General features: G+C 48.1%; 1 long non-coding RNA gene across 1 annotated transcript; it reads left to right on the top strand.

Annotated features, from left to right (window-relative positions):
- The first annotated feature begins 496 nt into the window (after nucleotides 1-496).
- On the top strand, nucleotides 497-1,777 carry LOC140400085 (uncharacterized). The gene is made up of 2 exons (XR_011938043.1): nucleotides 497-559; nucleotides 1,589-1,777. It is a non-coding gene; the product is annotated as an uncharacterized lncRNA (long non-coding RNA).
- Nucleotides 1,778-13,203: the final 11,426 nt, after the last annotated feature.

Genomic DNA, 13,203 nt, shown 5'->3' on the forward strand with positions numbered 1-13,203 from the left:
CCACAGGTTAGGTTGGATCGGCCATGATCAATTGCCCCTTAGTGCCCAATGGTTATGTGGGGTTACCGGGTTATGGGGGGCTGGGCCTAGGTAGGGTGCTCTTTCAGAGGGTCAGTGCAGACTCGATGGGCTGAATGGCTTCCTTCTGCACTGTAGAGATTCCATGAAAAGGTTGATGTGAGGAATGGTGGGCCATGGTGGCTGGGGCTCCAATCCCTGGTTATTCCAGAGAATGGGAATGGAGAGCGATGACATCTGAACTGGAAGAGGCAGACTGGGAAGGTCACTAGGGGCCATACCTCAGTGACTCGGGAGATTATCTATCGCTGGGTCCCAGAGTCTCTGAAAACATCTTCACTGTGCTGTCTGTTTCTGTCTCTCTGACTGATACAATCTCTTCTCACAGGCAGAAAATGCTGTTGCTGCCGCTGATGCTGTTGGTGTTGCTGCTGTTGCTGTTGGTATTGTTGGTGCTATCGCGGCCATTAGAACTTCTGCGATGCGGCAAACTTAGGTTGTCCTCTTGAACGTTGACAGAAGCACTGACTGATGATTAACCGTATGTATTAAGTTGCTTCATTTTGTTTTTAAAAATTTAGAGTACCCAATTTTATTTTCCAATTAAGAGGCAATTTAGCGTGGCCAATCCACGTATCCTGCACATCTTTGGGTTGTGGGGGTGAGACTACACGGACATGGGGAGAATGTGCAAACTCCACACGGAGAGTGACCCGGGGCCGGGATCCAACCTGGGTCCTCAGCGCCGTGAGGCATCGGTGCTAACCATTGCGCCGCCATTAAGTTGCTTCATAAACTCCATGTTCCCTTTTAAATCAACATTCTTTGTAATTATTCATTGAAGAATGTGAATAAATGATCTCCATTAAAGACAGGCCGATATTTCTCGAGTGCCTTTCATAACCTCCCAGTCCCCAGCGGTTCAGTTAATGGCGCTGTTTTGATGTGTACTAACTGTTTGTAATGAAGGGAATGTGACAGCTTCCTTTAGTCTCCAATACTGATCACCAATCCGGAGAATTTCCACAGCATCAGTCTGGCTGGGATATGAAAGGGTTTGTGGCGAGGGAGCTGGTGTTGGGATTAGACCGTGTTGTGAACACTCTGTCCGTGACATTCAATATGGTGCAATCGTATCACATCAGGTGAGAACATCCCAAAATCCACAGGGAATTATAGATTGGCGGGAATCTGGTCTTCCTTTCGTCTTCGAGTCAGCAGCTGCCCATCCAAGAGTCTGAAACATATTGAAAGAAGCAGGTGAGAGGAGTGGGCGAGCGCAGTGGGGGGTGCGGTGGGGTGAATGGCAGAATTCTATCAGTTTAATCAGGAGGGAATTGAGGAACCTGACTGGGGAAATGGGGTGAGGTTAGAATTCCCTGGTTATTCCAGAGAATGGGAATGGAGAGTGGTGACATGTGAGCTGGAAGAGGCAGACCGGGAAGGTCACTAGGGTCCATGTACTCAATGACTCGGGAGATTATCCTTCGCTGGGTCCCAGAGTCTCTGAAATCATCTTCACTGCGCTGTCTGTTTCGGTCTCTCTAACTGATACAATCTCTTTCCACAGATCGCCAAATCCCTGCGCTGTGGCTCACAGTCTGTCAATGGCTGCTTGCGGTGTTGCTGTTGTTTCCCTGGCTCTCTCTGCAGTTTGTATTGCTCCTGTCACTGTTGAGGTTACTGTGGAAAATGTGCAAAAACTCTGTTCCAACACATCTCTCAATAATTACTTTGCAATAAAGATGATTTCTCCCGATCTGCCCCAGTCGGAGAGTTTCTGAAGTTGAACCATTTCTCTGGGATTCTATCCATGTCGATTTCGGCGGCGTGAGAGCAGCTGGTTAGTCAGTTTCAGCGGGAGCATTGCGGAAGGAGGGTGCTGGGAGGTAAGTCAACCTTTAAAAGCACTTCTCTTTGCAGGGGCAGGCCAGTCGATTTCGGCGGCGTGAGAGCAGCTGGTTAGTCAGTTTCAGCGGGAGCATTGCGGAAGGAGGGTGCTGGGAGGTAAGTCAACCTTTAAAAGCACTTCTCTTTGCAGGGGCAGGCCAGTCGATTTTGGCGGCGTGAGAGCAGCTGGTTAGCCAGTTTCAGCGGGAGCATTGCGGAAGGAGGGTGCTGGGAGGTAAGTCAACCTTTAAAAGCACTTCTCTTTGCAGGGGCAGGCCAGTCGATTTCGGCGGCGTGAGAGCAGCTGGTTAGTCAGTTTCAGCGGGAGCATTGCGGAAGGAGGGTGCTGGGAGGTAAGTCAACCTTTAAAAGCACTTCTCTTTGCAGGGGCAGGCCAGTCGATTTCGGCGGCGTGAGAGCAGCTGGTTAGTCAGTTTCAGCGGGAGCATTGCGGAAGGAGGGTGCTGGGAGGTAAGTCAACCTTTAAAAGCACTTCTCTTTGCAGGGGCAGGCCAGTCGATTTCGGCGGCGTGAGAGCAGCTGGTTAGTCAGTTTCAGCGGGAGCATTGCGGAAGGAGGGTGCTGGGAGGTAAGTCAACCTTTAAAAGCACTTCTCTTTGCAGGGGCAGGCCAGTCGATTTCGGCGGCGTGAGAGCAGCTGGTTAGTCAGTTTCAGCGGGAGCATTGCGGAAGGAGGGTGCTGGGAGGTAAGTCAACCTTTAAAAGCACTTCTCTTTGCAGGGGCAGGCCAGTCGATTTCGGCGGCGTGAGAGCAGCTGGTTAGTCAGTTTCAGCGGGAGCATTGCGGAAGGAGGGTGCTGGGAGGTAAGTCAACCTTTAAAAGCACTTCTCTTTGCAGGGGCAGGCCAGTCGATTTCGGCGGCGTGAGAGCAGCTGGTGAGTGGTGAGTAAGTTTCAGCAGGAGCTGAGACTTTTTCTCTTTTCTTTAAATTAGTTTTTTAGGCGGGATCAGGAAGTCGACCCGCGGACGTCTGGGAAGACCCTCACCAATAAATTCTGGTGGAGAGGAAACCCGAGACACTACACTTGTAGTGTCTCCCACCCGCCCTCCTCCTCTAACCTAATAATAAAACCCATTGGTCTGAGGTAAGTACCATATTTTTATTATATTATTATTATTTTTTATAAAAATTTAATTTAGTTGTTAGCCAGATCTTGGTAGAAAGTTAGAGGAATGGCAGGGAAGGGAGTACAATGTTCCTCCTGCAGGATGTTTGAGGTGAGGGATGCAGTTAGTGTCCCTGCTGATTTTACCTGCAGGAAGTGCTGCCATCTCCAGCTCCTCCAAGACCGAGTTAGGGAACTGGAGCTGGAGTTGGAAGAACTTCGGATCATTCGGGAGGCAGAAGGGGTCATAGATAGCAGCTTCAGGGAATTAGTTACACCAAAGATTGGAGATAGGTGGGTAACTGTAAGAGGGACTGGGAAAAAACAGTCAGTGCAGGGATCCCCTGCGGTCGTTCCCCTGAGAAACAAGTATACCGCTTTGGATACTTGTGGGGGGGACGACTTACCAGGGGTAAGCCATGGGGTACGGGCCTCTGGCACGGAGTCTGTCCCTGTTGCTCAGAAGGGAAGGGGGGAGAGGAGCAGAGCATTAGTAATTGGGGACTCTATAGTCAGGGGCACAGATAGGAGATTTTGTGGGAGCGTGAGAGACTCACGTTTGGTATGTTGCCTCCCAGGTGCAAGGGTACGTGATGTCTCGGATCGTGTTTTCCGGGTCCTTAGGGGGGAGGGGGAGCAGCCCCAAGTCGTGGTCCACATTGGCACCAACGACATAGGTAGGAAAGGGGACAAGGATGTCAGGCAGGCTTTCAGGGAGCTAGGATGGAAGCTCAGAACTAGAACAAACAGAGTTGTTATCTCTGGGTTGTTGCCCGTGCCACGTGATAGTGAGATGAGGAATAGGGAGAGAGAGCATTTAAACACGTGGCTACAGGGATGGTGCAGGCGGGAGGGATTCAGATTTCTGGATAAATGGGGCTCTTTCTGGGGAAGGTGGGACCTCTACAGACAGGATGGTCTACATCTGAACCTGAGGGGCACAAATATCCTGGGGGGGAGATTTGTTAGTGCTCTTTGGGGGGGTTTAAACTAATGCAGCAGGGGCATGGGAACCTGGATTGTAGTTTTAGGGTAAGGGAGAATGAGAGTATAGAGGTCAGGAGCACAGATTTGACGTCGCAGGAGGGGGCCAGCGTTCAGGTAGGTGGTTTGAAGTGTGTCTACTTCAATGCCAGGAGTATACGAAACAAGGTAGGGGAACTGGCAGCGTGGGTTGGTACCTGGGACTTCGATGTTGTGGCCATTTCGGAGACATGGATAGAGCAGGGACAGGAATGGGTGTTGCAGGTTCCGGGGTTTAGGTGTTTTAGTAAGCTCAGAGAAGGAGGCAAAAGAGGGGGAGGTGTGGCGCTGCTAGTCAAGAGCAGTATTACGGTGGCGGAGAGGATGCTAGATGGGGACTCTTCTTCCGAGGTAGTATTGGCTGAAGTTAGAAACAGGAAAGGAGAGGTCACCCTGTTGGGAGTTTTTTATAGGCCTCCTAATAGTTCTAGGGATGTAGAGGAAAGGATGGCGAAGATGATTCTGGATATGAGCGAAAGTAACAGGGTAGTTATTATGGGAGACTTTAACTTTCCAAATATTGACTGGAAAAGATATAGTTCGAGTACAATAGATGGGTCGTTTTTTGTACAGTGTGTGCAGGAGGGTTTCCTGAAACAATATGTTGACAGGCCAACAAGAGGCGAGGCCACGTTGGATTTGGTTTTGGGTAATGAACCAGGCCAGGTGTTGGATTTGGAGGTAGGAGAGCACTTTGGGGACAGTGACCACAATTCGGTGACGTTTACGTTAATGATGGAAAGGGATAAGTATACACCGCAGGGCAAGAGTTATAGCTGGGGGAAGGGCAATTATGATGCCATTAGACGTGACTTGGGGGGGATAAGGTGGAGAAGTAGGCTGCAAGTGTTGGGCACACTGGATAAGTGGGGCTTGTTCAAGGATCAGCTACTGCGTGTTCTTGATAAGTATGTACCGGTCAGACAGGGAGGAAGGCGTCGAGCGAGGGAACCGTGGTTTACGAGGGAAGTGGAATCTCTTGTTAAGAGGAAGAAGGAGGCCTATGTGAAGATGAAGTGTGAAGTTTCGGTTGGGGCGATGGATAGTTACAAGGTAGCGAGGAAGGATCTAAAGAGAGAGCTAAGACGAGCAAGGAGGGGACATGAGAAGTATTTGGCAGGAAGGATCAAGGAAAACCCAAAAGCTTTCTATAGGTATGTCAGGAATAAGCGAATGACTAGGGAAAGAGTAGGACCAGTCAAGGACAGGGATGGGAAATTGTGTGTGGAGTCTGAAGAGATAGGCGAGATACTAAATGAATATTTTTTGTCAGTATTCACTCAGGAAAAAGATAATGTTGTGGAGGAGAATGCTGAGCCCCAGGCTAATAGAATAGATGGCATTGAGGTACGTAGGGAAGAGGTGTTGGCAATTCTGGACAGGCTGAAAATAGATAAGTCCCCGGGACCTGATGGGATTTATCCTAGGATTCTATGGGAGGCCAGGGAAGAGATTGCTGGACCTTTGGCTTTGATTTTTATGTCATCATTGGCTACAGGAATAGTGCCAGAGGACTGGAGGACAGCAAATGTGGTCCCTTTGTTCAAAAAGGGGAGCAGAGACAACCCCGGCAACTATAGACCGGTGAGCCTCACGTCTGTAGTGGGTAAAGTCTTGGAGGGGATTATAAGGGACAAGATTTATAATCATCTAGATAGGAATGATATGATCAGGGATAGTCAGCATGGCTTTGTGAAGGGTAGGTCATGCCTCACAAACCTTATTGAGTTCTTTGAGAAGGTGACTGAACAGGTAGATGAGGGTAGAGCAGTTGATGTGGTGTATATGGATTTCAGCAAAGCGTTTGATAAGGTTCCCCACGGTAGGCTATTGCAAAAAATACGGAGGCTGGGGATTGAGGGTGATTTAGAGATGTGGATCAGAAATTGGCTAGCTGAAAGAAGACAGAGGGTGGTGGTTGATGGGAAATGTTCAGAATGGAGTACAGTCACAAGTGGAGTACCACAAGGATCTGTTCTGGGGCCGTTGCTGTTTGTCATTTTTATCAATGACCTAGAGGAAGGCGCAGAAGGGTGGGTGAGTAAATTTGCAGACGATACTAAAGTCGGTGGTGTTGTCGATAGTGTGGAAGGATGTAGCAGGTTACAGAGGGATATAGATAAGCTGCAGAGCTGGGCTGAGAGGTGGCAAATGGAGTTTAATGTAGAGAAGTGTGAGGTGATTCACTTTGGAAGGAATAACAGGAATGCGGAATATTTGGCTAATGGTAAAGTTCTTGAAAGTGTGGCTGAGCAGAGGGATCTAGGTGTCCATGTACATAGATCCCTGAAAGTTGCCACCCAGGTTGATAGGGTTGTGAAGAAGGCCTATGGAGTGTTGGCCTTTATTGGTAGAGGGATTGAGTTCCGGAGTCGGGAGGTCATGTTGCAGCTGTACAGAACTCTGGTCCGGCCGCATTTGGAGTATTGCGTACAGTTCTGGTCACCGCATTATAGGAAGGACGTGGAGGCTTTGGAGCGGGTGCAGAGGAGATTTACCAGGATGTTGCCTGGTATGGAGGGAAAATCTTATGAGGAAAGGCTGACGGACTTGAGGTTGTTTTCGTTGGAGAGAAGAAGGTTAAGAGGAGACTTAATAGAGGCATACAAAATGATCAGGGGGTTGGATAGGGTGGACAGTGAGAGCCTTCTCCCGCGGATGGATATGGCTGGCACGAGGGGACATAACTTTAAACTGAGGGGTAATAGATATAGGACTTAGGTCAGAGGTAGGTTCTTTACGCAAAGAGTAGTGAGGCCGTGGAATGCCCTACCTGCTACAGTAGTGAACTCGCCAACATTGAGGGCATTTAAAAGTTTATTGGATAAACATATGGATGATAATGGCATAGTGTAGGTTAGATGGCTTTTGTTTCGGTGCAACATCGTGGGCCGAAGGGCCTGTACTGCGCTGTATTGTTCTATGTTCTATGTTCTAAGGTCAGTACACCACAGGGATGGACAGAAGGACAGAGCGGGGAATTGGAAAGGTGAGTCCGGAACAATATTAACTCACAATAAAGCAACAGGACACTGGGACGCAGGGAGAAACCAGGAAATAGGGGGAGCAGAAACTAACACGGAGAGTTTACGTTTCACAAGAAGGAACGGTGACTCCCGGGGATGGGTTTCTGGGTTATAGCAGGAAATCCACAAACAACAGCAATCGGGTGGGATATAAACAGAAAATGCTGGAAAATGCTCAGCAAGTCTGGCAGCATCAGTGGAGAATTCTATTTTTAATGCAGATTTCTAGCTTTCAAACTAGTTGGATGGGGTTTGGATGGATATTGATATGGATGACCAGATGTGACAAAGTAATCACCTCTGAGAATCTTATAAGACAGGATCTCCACCCCTCTGGTTCTGTGACCGATTCTCTTCAATCTGGGCCCCTCTGGTTACCCACTGTCCTGCCAACTGGGAAACACTTTCTCCTCATCGCCTCTCTCCAAACCCTTCCTGATTTTGAACGCCTCCTCGATTAAATCTCCCCTTAACCTTCTCTGCTCTATGGAGAACAATCCCAGCTTCTCGCAGTCTCTCTCCACATTCACTGAAGTCCCTAATCCCTGGGGACATTCTAGAAAATCTCCCTCCGTACCCTCTCTGAATCCTCGACGTCCTTCCTAAAGTGAGGGGTCCAGAATTGGACTGAATTCTCCATTCCGGTTGTAATTGTCCCAGGGTAAATGTCGTTAGAACAAGTTGTAATCACTCGGGTGCATGAACTGCAACAAAGTGAAACCGGATGAACCACCCAGCATCAACCTCGGCAATGGAAATGACATCGGCAAACTCAACCCTGTCGAAGTTCTCCTTACTAACACTTGGGGACCTGTGCTAAACTTGGGAGAGCTGTCTCATAGACTGATCAAGCTTCCGGCTGACATAGTGTTGCGCCACTCTGGGCTAGTGCGCAGTCAATTCCAGCCCTGGAGTCCCAACACAAGTAAATTAACCAAGAATCCCTATACAATTTGCAGAATCTTTGGCCCTTTGACTGCTCAAGAGGTCATAGCTACCAGGTTTGTAAGTTGAACACAATAACTGCTTATTTATAACAGAAAGAAAGTTGAAATATGCAATAATTATAACTGAATAACTGCCAGTTACTACTCCCCCCTTTTACTGTCCCACCCTCTACCCAAACACACACAAGGCAGACACAGACAGAGGTGGGGAGAGGGGTAAAATAAAAGGAATTAAAATTAAATGAAAGACGAGTGTCCTTGTTTCATTGTTGAGGACGTTGCAACAGGCTGTCCTCACAGGATGCTTGAGGATCCAATGACACTGGTGTTTGGTGAGAGATGATCTCCTGGCAGTATCATTCAGTCAGTACTCCCAGACAATAGGTTTTCCTCTGGAGAGGCACTTTAACTTTTAGCAAACTGGACATTCACTCAAAGGAAGCGCCTCAGGCCTGTCCAACTCTTACTTGTTTCCAATTCCACCAGAATGACCAACAGCCTTACTGAGATGAGAACAGAGTACCCCACACATGCTTTGAAAAGGGTTGTAAACAACTGACCATGTCTTAAGCTGGTGGCTGGACTGGATTTCCTTGCAGTTCAGTCTGGCTGTGGAGATCCATTAGATGATAGAGAGATTAGGCTGTGACCCTCCAGCTTCGGACATCGAAACAAAAGTTTAAAAAAAACACACCGGAAGGAAAATTCCAGATTCAGCCCTGACCAATCCGCAGCAGGCATTGATAAGGCCTGGCAATTCGAAAGTCCACTGAAAGACAGCCAAGTCCATCACAATATGTCAGCACTGATCTCCCTTGAATCTGCTGATCCGAAATATAAATGGCTCCTTGAAACCTTCCTAAATCAGTCCTCAGTTTACCAGCCACTCGAATTAAAGGTGTAGTCCATCTTAAAGGCATAGGCACATTAAATGGTCTATGTACAAAAATTGAAATAGCAGAACAACAGAAATTAAGGTAAAAACAAGGGACAAACAGGGATTAACAGGAGGACCCTTACAATATTCATACTCATGGAATCATGCCTTACAGATAATGTTCCAGACACCACCATCACCATCCTGGATCTGTCCTGTCCCACCAACAGGACAGATCCAGCAGAAGTGGCGGCTCAGTGATATACAGTTGAGAGTTGTCCAATCTGTAACCTCATAGCCCAGCATATCCCCCGCTCCACCATCACCAAGGCAGGGAATCAAACCTGGTTCAGTGAAGGGTGCAGGAGGGCATGCTAGCAGCAGCACCAGGCAGACCTAAAAATGAGATGGTAAACTGTTGAAGCAACACAGGACTACTTGTGTGTCAAACAGCATAAGCAGCAAGTAATAGACAGAGCTGAGCGATTCCACAACTAACAGATCAACTCTTAAGCTCTGCAGCCCTGCCACATCCAGGAGTGAGTGGTGGTGGACAAGTAAACAACTCACAGGAGGAGGAGGCTCCACTAATATCCTCATCCTCAATGGTGGAGGAGTCCAGCTCATCAGTGCAAAAGAAAAGATTGAAGCATTTGCAGACATCTTCAGCCAGAAGTGCCGAGTGGATGATCCATCTCGGTCTCCTCTAGAGGTCCCCAGCATCACAGGTGTCAGTCTGCAGCAAATTCCATTCACTGAAACAGCTGAAGGCACTTGATACTGCAAAGGCTTTGGGCCCTGACAATATTCTAGCAGTAGTACTGAAGACCTGTGCTCCAGAACTTGGTGTGCCCCTAGCTAAGCTGTTCCAGTACAGCTACAACACTGGCATCTACGCAGTGATGTCCTGTCCACAAAAAGCAGGACAAATACAACCCGACTAATTACCACCCCATCAGTCTTACTTGATCATCAGTGAAGTGATGGAAGGGGTCATCAACAGCGTAATCAAGGACACTTCCCAGGAATGGGCGGCATGGTGGCACAGTGGTTAGCACTGTTGCTTCACAGCGCCAGGGACCTGGGTTCGAATCCCACTTGGGTCACTGTCTGTGCGGAGTCTGCACGTTCTCCCCATGTCTGCGTGGGTTTCCTCCGGGTGCTCCGGTTTCCTCCCACAAGTCCCGAAAGATGTGCTGTTGGGTGGATTGGACATTCTGAATTCTCCCTCTGTGTACCCGAAAAGGCGCCGGAATGTGTCGACGAGGGGATTTTCGCTAACTTCATTGCAGGGTTAATGCAAGCCTACTTGTGACAATAAAGATTATTATTATGTAGTGCTTTGTGAGGTTTGTCATGAGACACATCAACTCTAATCTTCCAGATTGCCTTGATCCACTGCAATTCGCTTACCGCCATAACCGGTCTACAGCAGACGCTATCTCCCTGGCCCTACACTCATCCCTGGAGCATCTCGACAACAAGCAACACCTCCTCCACGATAGTCCTCAATATCGAGGCTCCACAAGGCTACGCACTTAGCCCCCGACTATGCTCCCTACACATACGACTGTGTGGCAAATTACAGCTCCAAATCCATCCACGTTTGTTGATGACACGACCATAGTAGGTCGCATCTCAAACAATGACAAGTCATAGTTCGGGAGGGAGATAGAGAACCTAGTGGAGTGGTGCAATGACAACAATCTCTCCTTCAACGTCAGCAAAACTAAAGAGCTGCTCATTGATTTCAGGAAGCAAAATATCGTCCACGCCCCTGTGTGTGTTAATAATGCAGTGCTTGAGATGGTTGACAGCTTCAAATTCCTAGGTGTGCACATCACCAACAATCCTGTCCACCCACGTAAACGCTACGACCAAGAAAGCACAACAGCACTGATACATCATCAGGAAACTGGTATGGCAACTGGTCAGCCCAAGACCGTAAGAAATTGCAGAGAGTTGTGAACACCGCCCAGTCCATCACGCCTCCCATCCATTGACTCCATCTACACCTCCCGCTGCCTGGGGAAAGCGGGCGGCATATTCAAAGACCCCTCCCACCCTGTTCATTCTCTCTTCCAACCTCTTCCATCGGGCAGGAGATACAAAAGTCTGAGAACGCGCATTAACAGATTCAAAAACAGCTTCTTCCCCATTGTTACCAGGGTCCTGAACGACCCTCGTATGAACTGAACTGATCACTCTACGCATCTTCTCTACTGAGTAGTACTACAGTCCGTATGCTTCACCCAATGTCTGTGTCGATATATTTACATCGTGTATTTATCGTATGTCCTATGTTTTTCATGTATGGAATGATCTGTCTGGGCTGTACACAGAACAATACTTTTCACTGTACCTCGGTACACATGACAATTAATCTAAGTCTAATCTAAATCAGAGTGCGGGGAAGATAGATTCACCTGTGCCTTTCCACAGCATATTGGCGGGATGGCTCTTGCAGAGAGTTTGCACAGTCAAGATGGGCAGCACGGTAGCCTTGTGGATAGCACAATTGCTTCACAGCTCCAGGGTCCCAGGTTCGATTCTGGCTTGGGTCACTGTCTGTGCGGAGTCTGCACATCCTCCCCGTGTGTGCGTGGGTTTCCTCCGGGTGCTCCGGTTTCCTCCCACAGTCCAAAGATGTGCGGGTTAGGTGGATTGGCCATGATAAATTGCCCTTAGTGTCCAAAATTGCCCTTAGTGTTGGGTGGGGTTACTGGGTTATGGGGATAGGGTGGCGGTGTTGACCTTGGGTAGGGTGCTCTTTCCAAGAGCCAGTGCAGACTCGATGGGCCGAATGGCCTCCTTCTGCACTGTAAATTCTATAATTCTAAAAAAAAATTCTATAATTCTAAGATGGGCTGAATGGTCTCCTTCTTTGCTCTAACCATTCTAGGAGTGTGTGTCCTAAACAGGTAACAGCAGAGGTGGGGAATGGGCTTTAATCCAGATAGAGTGATGCTAAAACTGAAGAGGCTGTGTGGTGTTTGTCATAATATACATCTATGTATATAATGGAGTGCAGACAGGCAGTGATTGACACACAGGATGACCAGCAAGCACACAGAACAGAGCAGCCAATCACCAGACAGGACATGACCACTATAAAGCCAGAGGGCACCAGTTTTCCCGCTCTCTCGGGACCCAGCCTCTGAGACAGTCAGAGTTTGTGAGCTAGCCAGTGCAAACACCATGTGGTAGCTAGTAAGTCTGGTTAGGCTAGTATCAGGTCTCCAGTCAAGTTAGCAAAGTGTCAACCCACAGTTGAACATGTATAATAGTTTAGATGTTAAATAAAATCGTGTTGCAGCTTATCAAGTGTTGGAGGTCTGTCTCTCGCTACACTGCATCAAGTGCAGTCCACATCAACCCAGCCTACCCAACACATCAGTGTTTTGTGGTGATTGTTCCTTTAAGGGTGGCACAGCAGAAGAGGGTCATCTGGCTTAGGGGACCAATTGGGACTGAGAGTGGGTAATCACCCCAGGGGCTGGAATCCTCTCTTAGGCAGAAGACAAATAGAAGACATGTAGGGACTGGGGCAGCCGATTGGGCAGTTCTAGAGCAGCCGGGAGGACTTCTGGCCTCTCTACAGTTTCTCTGATTAATAAATACCTTTTGTGTTTCTAACAAAGTCTGTGAACGTGCAGCATTACAGGCTGAATACATGGTCAGAGTCACAGCAGCTAAGTCTCACAGTGTGAAAGGTGCTATATAAATGCAAACCCTTTCCCATCACGCGTGTATGGTGGAGTTGTTGTTAGACAAGAGGACCCAGCAGCGGGAAGTCAGGAATGTTCACAGGCGTTAACCTGGAGACAGCGGAGAATGACTGATGTGCTGTTTAGGGAAGTGTTCAGATATAAAAACCAGATCCTGCTGCAGGAAGTCAGGAATGTTGTCAGGAATTTTCATTCCAGAACTGAGAGAGGAATGACTGATGTGCGGATTGAGGAAGTTTCAGTTATAAGAATCTGTTTGTACCCGAGATAAACCGAAACTGAAGCCACGGCATGCAGAGAGCTGATTGGTCAATTTTATCCACACTGTTAATGAAAATGCAAAGATGTCATTTGAAACATGAAGGTCTGATGATAAAACCCAAGGAACGTGAGAAAAAGCAAAGGAACAGAAAGGATCCCATAAAAGTAAATGCTAAAATGAAATAGCAGAAGGCGTTCGAAGGGTTAACTGCAGACAAAGGTTCTTTAGAAGGCAGACAGCCATTATCACACAGACCTCGAGATCAGGAAGCAGTTCAGGCTGTAACCAGATATCTTTAGTCAGA

The sequence above is a fragment of the Scyliorhinus torazame genome, chromosome 24 (assembly GCF_047496885.1).
Source record: "Scyliorhinus torazame isolate Kashiwa2021f chromosome 24, sScyTor2.1, whole genome shotgun sequence".
Classification (NCBI taxonomy): domain Eukaryota; kingdom Metazoa; phylum Chordata; class Chondrichthyes; order Carcharhiniformes; family Scyliorhinidae; genus Scyliorhinus; species Scyliorhinus torazame.